This window comes from Macaca mulatta, chromosome 2 (assembly GCF_049350105.2).
Source record: "Macaca mulatta isolate MMU2019108-1 chromosome 2, T2T-MMU8v2.0, whole genome shotgun sequence".
Taxonomy (NCBI): domain Eukaryota; kingdom Metazoa; phylum Chordata; class Mammalia; order Primates; family Cercopithecidae; genus Macaca; species Macaca mulatta.
This window is the reverse complement of record NC_133407.1, coordinates 68,491,396-68,506,736: the sequence shown is the minus strand read 5'-3', so window position 1 is coordinate 68,506,736 and position 15,341 is coordinate 68,491,396.

Genomic DNA, 15,341 nt, shown 5'->3' with positions numbered 1-15,341 from the left:
ATAGCCCTCTATGGGCTTCCAAATATCACATTGCCAATTCCACAAGAACTGCCTAACCGAAAGGCTTCTTGAAGGGAAAGCTCTAACTCTGTGAGATGATTTCAGAGAACACAAAGAAGTTTCTCAGAAAGCTTCTTTCTCTTTGTTATCGGAGGATATTTCCTTTGGCCCTATAGTCTTCAAAGGGATCCGAAGTATCTCTTCTCAGATTCCACAGAAATAAGGCTAGCAAAGAGATCCACGAAATACAGATGTAACTCTGTGAGATGAAATAACAGAACACTAAGCAGTTTCTCAGAAAGCTTCTTTCGATATTTCATCTCGGGATATTTCCTTTTTCACCATAGCCCTCTATGGGCTTCCAAATACCACTTTGCCAATTCCACAAGAACCGCCTAACCGAAAGGCTTCTTGAAGGGAAAGCTCTAACTCTGTGAGATGATTTCAGAGAACACAAAGAAGTTTCTCAGAAAGCTTCTTTCTCTTTGTTATCGGAGGATATTTCCTTTGGTCCTATAGTTTTCAAAGGGATCCGAAATATCTGTTCTCAGATTCCAAAGAAATGAGGCTAGCAGAGAGATCCACGAAACACAGATGTAACTCTGTGAGTGCAATTCACACATCACAGAGCAGTTTCTCAGAAAGCTTCTTTCCAGATTTCATCTGAGGATATTTCCTTTTTCACCATAGCCCTCTATGGGCTTCCGAATATCACTTTGCCAATTCCACAAGAAATGTCTTAGCGAAAGGCTGCTTGACGGGAAATCTGTAACTCTGTGAGATGATTTCACAGAACACAAAGAAGTTTCTCAGAAAGCTTCTTTCTCTTTGTTATCGGAGGATATTTCCTTTGGCCCTATAGTCTTCAAAGGGATCCGAAATATCTGTTCTCAGATTCCACAGAAATAAGGCTAGCAAAGAGATCCACGAAATACAGATGTAACTCTGTGAGTGTAAGTCACACATCACAGAGCAGATTCTCAGAAAGCTTCTTTTCAGATTTCATCTGAGGATATTTCCTTTTTCACCATATCCCTCTATGGGCTTCCAAATATCACTTTGCCAATTCCACAAGAACTGCCTTTCCGAAAGGCTTTTTGAAGGGAAAGCTGTAACTCTGTGAGATAATTTCACAGAACACAAAGAAGTTTCTCAGAAAGCCTCTTTCTCTTCGTTATCGGAGGATATTTCCTTTGGCCCTACAGTCTTCAAAGGGATCCGAAATATCTGTTCTCAGATTCCACAGAAATAAGGCTAGCAAAGAGATCCACGAAATACAGATGTAACTCTGTGAGTGCAATTCACACATCACAGAGCAGTTTCTCAGAAAACTTCTTTCCAGATTTCATCCGGGGATTTTTCCTTTTTCACCATAGCCCTCTATGGGCTTCCAAATATCACATTGCCAATTCCACAAGAACTGCCTAACCGAAAGGCTTCTTGAAGGGAAAGCTCTAACTCTGTGAGATGATTTCAGAGAACACAAAGAAGTTTCTCAGAAAGCTTCTTTCTCTGTGTTATCGGAGGATATTTCCTTTGGCCCTATAGTCTTCAAAGGGATCCGAAATATCTGTTCTCAGATTCCACAGAAATAAGGCTAGCAAAGAGATCCACGAAATACAGATGTAACTCTGTGAGATGAAATAACAGAACACTAAGCAGTTTCTCAGAAAGCTTCTTTCGATATTTCATCTGGGGATATTTCCTTTTTCACCATAGCCCTCTATGGGCTTCCAAATACCACTTTGCCAATTCCACAAGAACCGCCTAACCGAAAGGCTTCTTGAAGGGAAAGCTCTAACTCTGTGAGATGATTTCAGAGAACACAAAGAAGTTTCTCAGAAAGCTTCTTTCTCTTTGTTATCGGAGGATATTTCCTTTGGTCCTATAGTTTTCAAAGGGATCCGAAATATCTGTTCTCAGATTCCAAAGAAATGAGGCTAGCAAAGAGATCCACGAAACACAGATGTAACTCTGTGAGTGCAATTCACACATCACAGAGCAGTTTCTCAGAAAGCTTCTTTCCAGATTTCATCTGAGGATATTTCCTTTTTCACCATAGCCCTCTATGGGCTTCCGAATATCACTTTGCCAATTCCACAAGAACTGTCTTAGCGAAAGGCTGCTTGACGGGAAATCTGTAACTCTGTGAGATGATTTCACAGAACACAAAGAAGTTTCTCAGAAAGCTTCTTTCTCTTTGTTATCGGAGGATATTTCCTTTGGCCCTACAGTCTTCAAAGGGATCCGAAATATCTGTTCTCAGATTCCACAGAAATAAGGCTAGCAAAGAGATCCACGAAATACAGATGTAACTCTGTGAGATGAATTAACAGAACACTAAGCAGTTTCTCAGAAAACTTCTTTCCGGATTTCATCCGGGAATTTTTCCTTTTTCATCATAGCCCTCTATGGGCTTCCAAATATCACTTTGCCAATTCTACAAGAACTGCCTAACCGAAAATCTTCTTGTAGGGAAAGCTCTAACTCTGTGAGATGATTTCAGAGAACACAAAGAAGTTTCTCAGAAAGCTTCTTTCTCTTTGTTATCGGAGGATATTTCCTTTGGCGCTATAATCTTCAAAGGGATCCGAAATATCTGTTCTCAGATTCCACAGAAATAAGACTAGCAAAGAGATCCACGAAATACAGATGTAACTCTGTGAGTGCAAATCACACATCACAGAGCAGTTTCTCAGAAAGCTTCTTTCCAGATTTCATCTGAGGATATTTCCTTTTTCACCATAGCCCTCTAAGGGCTTCCAAATATCACTTTGCCAATTCCACAAGAACTGGCCAACCGAAAGGCTTCTTGAAGGGAAAGCTGTAACTCTGTGAGATGATTTCACAGAACACAAAGAAGTTTCTCAGAAAGCTTCTTTGTCTTTGTTATCGGAGGATATTTCCTTTGGCCCTATAGTCTTCAAAGGGATCCGAAATATCTGTTCTCAGATTCCACAGAAATAAGACTAGCAAAGAGATCCACGAAACACAGATGTAACTCTGTGAGTGGAAGTCACACATCACAGAGTAGTTTCTCAGAAAGCTTCTTTCCAGATTTCATCTGAGGATATTTCCTTTTTCACCATAGCCCTCTATGGGCTTCCAAATATCACTTTGCCAATTCCACAAGAACTGTCTTAGCGAAAGGCCTCTTGAGGGCAAAGCTGTAACTCTGTGAGATGATTTCACAGAACACAAAGAAGTTTCTCAGAAAGCTTCTTTCTCTCTGTTATCGGAGGATATTTCCTTTGGCCCTATAGTCTTCAAAGGGATCCGAAATATCTGTTCTCAGATTCCACAGAAATAAGGCTAGCAAAGAGATCCACGAAATACAGATCTAACTCTGTGAGATGAATTAACAGAACACTAAGCAGTTTCTCAGAAAGCTTCTTTCCAGATTTCATCCGGGGATTTTTCCTTTTTCACCATAGCCCTCTATGGGCTTCCAAATATCACTTTGCCAATTCCACAAGAACTGCCTAACCGAAAGGCTTCTTGAAGGGAAAGCTCTAACTCTGTGAGATGATTTGAGAGAACACAAAGAAGTTTCTCAGAAAGCTTCTTTCTCTTTGTTATCGGAGGATATTTCCTTTGGCCCTATAATCTTCAAAGGGATCCAAAATATCTGTTCTCAGATTCCACAGAAAAAGGCTAGCAAATAGATCCACGAAACACAGATGTAACTCTGTGAGTGCAAGTCACACATCACAGAGCAGTTTCTCGGAAAGCTTCTTTCCAGATTTCATCTGAGGATATTTCCTTTTTCACCATAGCCCTCTATGGGCTTCCAAATATCACGTTGTCAATTCCACAAGAACTGTCCTAGCGAAAGGCTTCTTGAGGAGAAAGCTGTAACTCTGTGAGATGATTTCAAAGAACACAAAGAAGTTTCTCAGAAAGCTTCTTTCTCTTTGTTATCGGAGGATATTTCCTTTGGCCCTATAGTCTTCAAAGGGATCCGAAATATCTGTTCTCAGATGCCACAGAAATAAGGCTAGCAAATATTTCCACGAAATACAGATGTAACTCTGTGAGTGGAAGTCACACATAACAGAGCAATTTCTCAGAAAGCTTCTTTCCAGATTTCATCTGAGGATATTTCCTTTTTCACTATAGCCCTCTATGGGCGTCCAAATATCACTTTGCCAATTCCACATGAACTGCCTTATCGAAAGGCTTCTTAAAGGGAAAGCTGTAACTCTGTGAGATGATTTCACAGAACACAAAGAAGTTTCTCAGAAAGCTTCTTTCTCTCTGTTATCGGAGGATATTTCCTTTGGCCCTATGGTCTTCAAAGGGATACGAAATATCTGTTCTCAGATTCCACAGAAATAAGGCTAGCAAAGAGATCCACGAAATACAGATGTAACTCTGTGAGATGAAATAACAGAACACTAAGCAGTTTCTCAGAAAGCTTCTTTCGATATTTCATCTGGGGATATTTCCTTTTTCACCATAGCCCTCTATGGGCTTCCAAATACCACTTTGCCAATTCCACAAGAACCGCCTAACCGAAAGGCTTCTTGAAGGGAAAGCTCTAACTCTGTGAGATGATTTCAGAGAACACAAAGAAGTTTCTCAGAAAGCTTCTTTCTCTTTGTTATCAGAGGATATTTCCTTTGGTCCTATAGTTTTCAAAGGGATCCGAAATATCTGTTCTCAGATTCCAAAGAAATAAGGCTAGCAAAGAGATCCACGAAATACAGATGTAACCCTGTGAGTGCAATTCACAGAATACAGAGCAGTTTCTCAGAAAGCTTCTTTCCAGATTTCATCTGAGGATATTTCCTTTTTCACCATAGCCCTCTATGGGCTTTCGAATATCACTTTGCCAATTCCACAAGAACTGTCTTAGCGAAAGGCTTCTTGACGGGAAAGCTGTAACTCTGTGAGATGATTTCACAGAACACAAAGAAGTTTCTCAAAAAGCTTCTTTCTCTTTGTTATCGGAGGATATTTCCTTTGGCCCTATAGTCTTCAAAGGGATCCGAAATATCTGTTCTCAGATTCCACAAAATAAGGCTAGCAAAGAGATCCACGAAATACAGATGTAACTCTGTGAGTGCAATTCACACATCACAGAGCAGTTTCTCAGAAAACTTCTTTCCAGATTTCATCCGGGGATTTTTCCTTTTTCACCGTAGCCCTCTAAGGGCTTCCAAATATCACATTGCCAATTCCACAAGAACTGCCTAACCGAAAGGCTTCTTGAAGGGAAAGCTCTAACTCTGTGAGATGATTTCAGAGAACACAAAGAAGTTTCTCAGAGGTCTTCTTTCTCTGTGTTATCGGAGGATATTTCCTTTGGCCCTATAGTCTTCAAAGGGATCTGAAATATCTGTTCTCAGATTCCACAGAAATAAGGCTAGCAAAGAGATCCACGAAATACAGATGTAACTCTGTGAGATGAAATAACAGAACACTAAGCAGTTTCTCAGAAAGCTTCTTACGATATTTCATCTGGGGATATTTCCTTTTTCACCATAGCCCTCTATGGGCTTCCAAATACCACTTTGCCAATTCCACAAGAACCGCCTAACCGAAAGGCTTCTTGAAGGGAAAGCTCTAACTCTGTGAGATGATTTCAGAGAACACAAAGAAGTTTCTCAGAAAGCTTCTTTCTCTTTGTTATCGGAGGATATTTCCTTTGGTCCTATAGTTTTCAAAGGGATCCGAAATATCTGTTCTCAGATTCCAAAGAAATGAGGCTAGCAAAGAGATCCAAGAAACACAGATGTAACTCTGTGAGTGCAATTCACACATCACAGAGCAGTTTCTCAGAAAGCTTCTTTCCAGATTTCATCTGAGGATATTTCCTTTTTCACCATAGCCCTCTATGGGCTTCCGAATATCACTTTGCCAATTCCACAAGAACTGTCTTAGCGAAAGGCTGCTTGACGGGAAATCTGTAACTCTGTGAGATGATTTCACAGAACACAAAGAAGTTTCTCAGAAAGCTTCTTTCTCTTTGTTATCGGAGGATATTTCCTTTGGCCCTATAGTCTTCAAAGGGATCCGAAATATCTGTTCTCAGATTCCACAGAAATAAGGCTAGCAAAGAGATCCACGAAATACAGATGTAAATCTGTGAGTGTAAGTCACACATCACAGAGCAGATTCTCAGAAAGCTTCTTTTCAGATTTCATGTGAGGATATTTCCTTTTTCACCATATCCCTCTATGGGCTTCCAAATATCACTTTGCAATTCCACAAGAACTGCCTTACCGAAAGGCTTTTTGAAGGGAAAGCTGTAACTCTGTGAGATGATTTCACAGAACACAAAGAAGTTTCTCAGGAAGCTTCTTTCTCTTTGTTATCGGAGGATATTTCCTTTGGCCCTACAGTCTTCAAAGGGATCCGAAATATCTGTTCTCAGATTCCACAGAAATAAGGCTAGCAAAGAGATCCACGAAATACAGATGTAACTCTGTGAGATGAATTAACAGAACACTAAGCAGTTTCTCAGAAAACTTCTTTCCAGATTTCATCCGGGGATTTTTCCTTTTTCACCATAGCCCTCTATGGGCTTCCAAATATCACTTTGCCAATTCCAGAAGAACTGTCTTAGCAAAAGGCTTCTTGAGGGGAAAGCTGTAACTCTGTGAGATGATTTCACAGAACACAAAGAAGTTTCTCAAAAAGCTTCTTTCTCTCTGTTATCAGAGGATATTTCCTTTGGCCCTATAGTCTTCAAAGGGATCCGAAATATCTGTTCTCAGATTCCACAGAAATAAGGCTAGCAAAGAGATCCACGAAATACCGATGTAACTCTGTGAGATGAATTAACAGAACACTAAGCAGTTTCTCAGAAAGCTTCTTTCCAGATTTTATCTGGGGATTTTTCCTTTTTTACCATAGCCCTCTATGGGCTTCCAAATATCACTTTGCCAATTCCACAAGAACTGCCTTACCGAAAGGCTTCTTGAAAGGAAAGCTGTAACTCTGTGGGATGATTTCACAGAACACAAAGAAGTTTCTCAGAAAGCTTCTTTCTCTTTGTTATCAGAGGATATTTCCTTTGGCCCTATAATCTTCAAAGGGATCCGAAATATCTGTTCTCAGATTCCACAGAAATAAGGCTAGCAAAGAGATCCACGAAATACAGATGTAACTCTGTGAGATGAAATAACAGAACACTAAGCAGTTTCTCAGAAAGCTTCTTTCGATATTTCATCTGGGCATATTTCCTTTTTCACCATAGCCCTCTATGGGCTTCCAAATACCACTTTGCCAATTCCACAAGAACCGCCTAACCGAAAGGCTTCTTGAAGGGAAAGCTCTAACTCTGTGAGATGATTTCAGAAAACACAAAGAAGTTTCTCAGAAAGCTTCTTTCTCTTTGTTATCAGAGGATATTTCCTTTGGTCCTATAGTTTTCAAAGGGATCCGAAATATCTGTTCTCAGATTCCAAAGAAATAAGGCTAGCAAAGAGATCCACGAAATACAGATGTAACCCTGTGAGTGCAATTCACAGAATACAGAGCAGTTTCTCAGAAAGCTTCTTTCCAGATTTCATCTGAGGATATTTCCTTTTTCACCATAGCCCTCTATGGGCTTTCGAATATCACTTTGCCAATTCCACAAGAACTGTCTTAGCGAAAGGCTTCTTGACGGGAAAGCTGTAACTCTGTGAGATGATTTCACAGAACACAAAGAAGTTTCTCAAAAAGCTTCTTTCTCTTTGTTATCGGAGGATATTTCCTTTGGCCCTATAGTCTTCAAAGGGATACGAAATATCTGTTCTCAGATTCCACAAAATAAGGCTAGCAAAGAGATCCACGAAATACAGATGTAACTCTGTGAGTGTAAGTCACACATCACAGAGCAGATTCTCAGAAAGCTTCTTTTCAGATTTCATCTGAGGATATTTCCTTTTTCACCATATCCCTCTATGGGCTTCCAAATATCACTTTGCCAATTCCACAAGAACTGCCTTTCCGAAAGGCTTTTTGAAGGGAAAGCTGTAACTCTGTGAGATAATTTCACAGAACACAAAGAAGTTTCTCAGAAAGCCTCTTTCTCTTCGTTATCGGAGGATATTTCCTTTGGCCCTACAGTCTTCAAAGGGATCCGAAATATCTGTTCTCAGATTCCACAGAAATAAGGCTAGCAAAGAGATCCACGAAATACAGATGTAACTCTGTGAGTGCAATTCACACATCACAGAGCAGTTTCTCAGAAAACTTCTTTCCAGATTTCATCCGGGGATTTTTCCTTTTTCACCATAGCCCTCTATGGTCTTCCAAATATCACATTGCCAATTCCACAAGAACTGCCTAACCGAAAGGCTTCTTGAAGGGAAAGCTCTAACTCTGTGAGATGATTTCAGAGAACACAAAGAAGTTTCTCAGAAAGCTTCTTTCTCTGTGTTATCGGAGGATATTTCCTTTGGCCCTATAGTCTTCAAAGGGATCCGAAATATCTGTTCTCAGATTCCACAGAAATAAGGCTAGCAAAGAGATCCACGAAATACAGATGTAACTCTGTGAGATGAAATAACAGAACACTAAGCAGTTTCTCAGAAAGCTTCTTTCGATATTTCATCTGGGGATATTTCCTTTTTCACCATAGCCCTCTATGGGCTTCCAAATACCACTTTGCCAATTCCACAAGAACCGCCTAACCGAAAGGCTTCTTGAAGGGAAAGCTCTAACTCTGTGAGATGATTTCAGAGAACACAAAGAAGTTTCTCAGAAAGCTTCTTTCTCTTTGTTATCGGAGGATATTTCCTTTGGTCCTATAGTTTTCAAAGGGATCCGAAATATCTGTTCTCAGATTCCAAAGAAATGAGGCTAGCAAAGAGATCCACGAAACACAGATGTAACCCTGTGAGTGCAATTCACACATCACAGAGCAGTTTCTCAGAAAGCTTCTTTCCAGATTTCATCTGAAGATATTTCCTTTTTCACCATAGCCCTCTATGGGCTTCCGAATATCACTTTGCCAATTCCACAAGAACTGTCTTAGCGAAAGGCTGCTTGACGGGAAATCTGTAACTCTGTGAGATGATTTCACAGAACACAAAGAAGTTTCTCAGAAAGCTTCTTTCTCTTTGTTATCGGAGGATATTTCCTTTGGCCCTACAGTCTTCAAAGGGATCCGAAATATCTGTTCTCAGATTCCACAGAAATAAGGCTAGCAAAGAGATCCACGAAATACAGATGTAACTCTGTGAGATGAATTAACAGAACACTAAGCAGTTTCTCAGAAAACTTCTTTCCGGATTTCATCCGGGAATTTTTCCTTTTTCATCATAGCCCTCTATGGGCTTCCAAATATCACTTTGCCAATTCTACAAGAACTGCCTAACCGAAAATCTTCTTGTAGGGAAAGCTCTAACTCTGTGAGATGATTTCAGAGAACACAAAGAAGTTTCTCAGAAAGCTTCTTTCTCTTTGTTATCGGAGGATATTTCCTTTGGCGCTATAATCTTCAAAGGGATCCGAAATATCTGTTCTCAGATTCCACAGAAATAAGACTAGCAAAGAGATCCACGAAATACAGATGTAACTCTGTGAGTGCAAATCACACATCACAGAGCAGTTTCTCAGAAAGCTTCTTTCCAGATTTCATCTGAGGATATTTCCTTTTTCACCATAGCCCTCTAAGGGCTTCCAAATATCACTTTGCAAATTCCACAAGAACTGGCCAACCGAAAGGCTTCTTGAAGGGAAAGCTGTAACTCTGTGAGATGATTTCACAGAACACAAAAAAGTTTCTCAGAAAGCTTCTTTCTCTTTGTTATCGGAGGATATTTCCTTTGGCCCTATAGTCTTCAAAGGGATCCGAAATATCTGTTCTCAGATGCCACAGAAATAAGGCTAGCAAATATTTCCACGAAATGCAGATGTAACTCTGTGAGTGGAAGTCACACATCACAGAGCAATTTCTCAGAAAGCTTCTTTCCAGATTTCATCTGAGGATATTTCCTTTTTCACTATAGCCCTCTATGGGCTTCCAAATATCACTTTGCCAATTCCACAAGAACTGCCTTACCGAAAGGCTTCTTGAAGGGAAAGCTGTAACTCTGTGAGATGATTTCACAGAACACAAAGAAGTTTCTCAGAAAGCTTCTTTGTCTTTGTTATCGGAGGATATTTCCTTTGGCCCTATAGTCTTCAAAGGGATCCGAAATATCTGTTCTCAGATTCCACAGAAATAAGACTAGCAAAGAGATCCACGAAACACAGATGTAACTCTGTGAGTGGAAGTCACACATCACAGAGTAGTTTCTCAGAAAGCTTCTTTCCAGATTTCATCTGAGGATATTTCCTTTTTCACCATAGCCCTCTATGGGCTTCCAAATATCACTTTGCCAATTCCACAAGAACTGTCTTAGCGAAAGGCCTCTTGAGGGCAAAGCTGTAACTCTGTGAGATGATTTCACGGAACACAAAGAAGTTTCTCAGAAAGCTTCTTTCTCTCTGTTATCGGAGGATATTTCCTTTGGCCCTATAGTCTTCAAAGGGATCCGAAATATCTGTTCTCAGATTCCACAGAAATAAGGCTAGCAAAGAGATCCACGAAATACAGATCTAACTCTGTGAGATGAATTAACAGAACACTAAGCAGTTTCTCAGAAAGCTTCTTTCCAGATTTCATCCGGGGATTTTTCCTTTTTCACCATAGCCCTCTATGGGCTTCCAAATATCACTTTGCCAATTCCACAAGAACTGCCTAACCGAAAGGCTTCTTGAAGGGAAAACTCTAACTCTGTGAGATGATTTGAGAGAACACAAAGAAGTTTCTCAGAAAGCTTCTTTCTCTTTGTTATCGGAGGATATTTCCTTTGGCCCTATAATCTTCAAAGGGATCCAAAATATCTGTTCTCAGATTCCACAGAAAAAGGCTAGCAAATAGATCCACGAAACACAGATGTAACTCTGTGAGTGCAAGTCACACATCACAGAGCAGTTTCTCGGAAAGCTTCTGTCCAGATTTCATCTGAGGATATTTCCTTTTTCACCATAGCCCTCTATGGGCTTCCAAATATCACGTTGTCAATTCCACAAGAACTGTCCTAGCGAAAGGCTTCTTGAGGAGAAAGCTGTAACTCTGTGAGATGATTTCAAAGAACACAAAGAAGTTTCTCAGAAAGCTTCTTTCTCTTTGTTATCGGAGGATATTTCCTTTGGCCCTATAGTCTTCAAAGGGATCCGAAATATCTGTTCTCAGATGCCACAGAAATAAGGCTAGCAAATATTTCCACGAAATACAGATGTAACTCTGTGAGTGGAAGTCACACATAACAGAGCAATTTCTCAGAAAGCTTCTTTCCAGATTTCATCTGAGGATATTTCCTTTTTCACTATAGCCCTCTATGGGCGTCCAAATATCACTTTGCCAATTCCACATGAACTGCCTTACCGAAAGGCTTCTTAAAGGGAAAGCTGTAGCTCTGTGAGATGATTTCACAGAACACAAAGAAGTTTCTCAGAAAGCTTCTTTCTCTCTGTTATCGGAGGATATTTCCTTTGGCCCTATGGTCTTCAAAGGGATACGAAATATCTGTTCTCAGATTCCACAGAAATAAGGCTAGCAAAGAGATCCACGAAATACAGATGTAACTCTGTGAGTGTAAGTCACACATCACAGAGCAGTTTCTCAGAAATCTTCTTTCCAGATTTCATCTGAGGATATTTCCTTTTTCACCATAGCCCTCTATGGGCTTCCAAATATCACTTTGCCAATTCCAGAAGAACTGTCTTAGCGAAAGGCTTCTTGAGGGGAAAGCTGTAACTCTGTGAGATGATTTCAAAGAACACAAAGAAGTTTCTCAGAAAGCTTCTTTCTCTTTGTTATCCGAGGATATTTCCTTTGGCCCTATAGTCTTCAAAGGGATGCAAAATATCTGTTCTCAGATTCCACAGAAATAAGGCTAGCAAAGAGATGCACGAAATACAAATGTAACTCTGTGAGTGGAAGTCACACATCACAGAGCAGTTTCTCAGAAAGCATCTTTCCAGATTTCATCTGAGGATATTTCCTTTTTCACCATAGCCCTCTATGGGCTTCCAAATATCACTTTGCCAATTCCACAAGAACTGCCTTACCCAAAGTTTTCTTGAGGGGAAAGCTGTAACTCTGTGAGATGATTTCACAGAACACAAAGAAGTTTCTCAGAAAGCTTCTTTTTCTTTGTTATCGGAAGATATTTCCTTTGGCCCTATAGTCTTCAAAGAGATCCGAAATATCTGTTCTCAGATTCCACGGAAATAAGGGTAGCAAAGAGATCAACGAAATACAGATGTAACTCTGTGAGTGAAAGTCAAACATCAGAGAGCAGTTTCTCAGAAAGCTTCTTTCCAGATTTTATCTGAGGATATTTCCTTTTCACCATAGCCCTCTATGGGCTTCCAAATATCACTTTGCCAATTCCACAAGAACTGTCTTAGCGAAAGGTTTCTTGAGGGGAAAGCTGTAACTCTGTGAGATGATTTCAAAGAACACAAAGAAGTTTCTCAAAAAGCTTCTTTCTCTCTGTTATCGGAGGACATTTCCTTTGGCCCTATAGTCTTCAAAGGGATCCGAAATATCTGTTCTCAGATTCCACAGAAATAAGGCTAGCAAAGAGATCCACGAAATACAGATGTAACTCTGTGAGTGTAAGTCACACATCACAGAGCAGTTTCTCAGAAAGCTTCTTTCCAGATTTCATGTGAGGATATTTCCTTTTTCACCATAGCCCTCTATGGGCTTCCAAATATCACTTTGCCAATTCCACAAGAACTGTCTTAGCGAAAGGCTTCTTGAGGAGAAAGCTGTAACTCTGTGAGATGATTTCAAAGAACACAAAGAAGTTTCTCAGAAAGCTTCTTTCTCTTTGTTTTCGGGGGATATTTCCTTTGGCCCTATAGTCTTCAAAGGGATCCGAAATATCAGTTCTCAGATTCCACAGAAATAAGGCTAGCAAAGAGATCCACGAAATACAGATGTAACTCTGTGAGTGAAAGTCACATATCACAGAGCAGTTTCTCAGAAAGCTTCTTTCCAGATTTCATCTGAGGATATTTCCTTTTCCACCATAGCCCTCTATGGGCTTCCAAATATCACTTTGCCAATTCCACAAGAACTGCCTTACCGAAAGGCTTCTTGAAGGGAAAGCTGTAACTCTGTGAGATGATTTCAAAGAACACAAAGAAGTTTCTCAGAAAGCTTCTTTCTCTTTGTTATCGGAGGATATTTCCTTTGGCCCTATAGTCTTCAAAGGGATCCGAAATATCTGTTCTCAGATTCCACAGAAATAAGGCTACCAAAGAGATCCACGAAATACAGATGTAACTCTGTGAGTTGAATTAACCGAACACTAAGCAGTTTCTCAGAAAGCTTCTTTCCAGATTTCATCTGGGGATATTTCCTTTTTCACCATAGCCCTCTATGGGCTTCCAAATACCACTTTTCCAATTCCACAAGAACTGCCTAACCGAAAGGCTTCTTGAAGGGAAAGCTCTAACTCTGTGAGATGATTTCAGAGAACACAAAGAAGTTTCTCAGATAGCTTCTTTCTCTTTGTTATCGGAGGATATTTCCTTTGGTCCTATAGTTTTCAAAGGGATCAGAAATATCTGTTCTCAGATTCCAAAGAAATAAGACTAGCAAAGAGATCCACGAAATACAGATGTAACTCTGTGAGTGCAATTCACACATCACAGAGCAGTTTCTCAGAAAGCTTCTTTCCAGATTTCATCTGAGGATATTTCCTTTTTCACCATAGCCCTCTAGGGGCTTCCAAATATCACTTTGCCAATTCCACAAGAACTGTCTTAGCGAAAGGCTTCTTGAGGAGAAAGCTGAAACTCTGTGAGATGATTTCAAAGAACACAAAGAAGTTTCTCAGAAAGCTTCTTGCTCTTTGTTATCGGAGGATATTTCCTTTGGTCCTATAGTCTTCAAAGGGATCCGAAATATCTGTTCTCAGATTCCACAGAAATAAGGCTAGCAAAGAGATCCACGAAATACAGATGTAACTCTGTGAGAGGAAGTCACATATCACAGAGCAGTTTCTCAGAAAGCTTCTTTCCAGATTTCATCTGAGGATATTTCCTTTTTCACCATAGCCCTCTAGGGGCTTCCAAATATCACTTTGCCAGTTCCACAAGAACAGCCTTACCGAAAGGATTCTTGAAGGGAAAGCTGTAACTCTGTGAGATGATTTCACAGAACACAAAGAAGTTTCTCAAAAAGCTTCTTTCTCCTGTTATCGGAGGATATTTCCTTTGGCCCTATAGTCTTCAAAGGGATCCGAAATATCGGTTCTCAGATTCCACAGAAATAAGGCTAGCAAAGAGATCCACGAAATACAACTGTAACTCTGTGAGTGTAAGTCACACATCACAGAGCAGTTCCTCAGAAAGCTTCTTTCCAGATTTCATCTGAGGATATTTCCTTTTTCACCATAGCCCTCTATGGGCTTCCAAATATCACTTTGCCAATTCCACAATAACTGTCTTAGCGAAAGGCTTCTTGAAGGGAAAGCTGTAACTCTGTGAGATGATTTCACAGAACACAAAGTAGTTTCTATGAAAGCTTCTTTCTCTTTGTTATCGGAGGATATTTCCTTTGGCCCTATAGTCTTCAAAGGGATCCGAAATATCTGTTCTCAGATTCCACAGAAATAAGGCTAGCAAAGAGATCCACGAAATACAGATGTAACTCTTTGAGATGAAATAAAAGAACACTAAGCAGTTTCTCCGAAAGCTTCTTTCCAGATTTCATCTGAGGATATTTCCTGTTTCACCATAGAGCTCTATGGGCTTCCAAATATCACTTTGCCAATTCCACAAGCACTGTCTTAGCAAAAGACTTCTTAGGGGAAAGCTGTAACTCTGTGAGGTGATTTCACAGAACACAAAGAAGTTTCTCAAAAAGCTTCTTTCTCTCTGTTATCGGAGGATATTTCCTTTGGCCCTATAGTCTTCAAAGGGATCCGAAATATCTGTTCTCAGATTCCACAGAAATAAGGCTAGCAAAGAGATCCACGAAATACAGATGTAACTTTGTGAGTGTAAGTCACACATCACAGAGCAGTTTCTCATAAAGCTTCTTTCCAGATTTCATCTGAGGATATTTCCTTTTTCACCATAGCCCTCTATGGGCTTCCAAATATCACTTTGCCAATTCCACAAGAACTGTCTTAGCGAAAGGCTTCTTGAGGAGAAAGCTGTAACTCCGAGAGATGATTTCAAAGAACACAAAGAAGTTTCTCAGAAAGCTTCTTTCTCTTTGTTATCGGGGGATATTTCCTTTGGCCCTATAGTCTTCAAAGGGATCCGAAATATCTGTTCTCAGATTCCACAGAATTAAGGCTAGCAAAGAGATCCATGAAATACAGATGTAA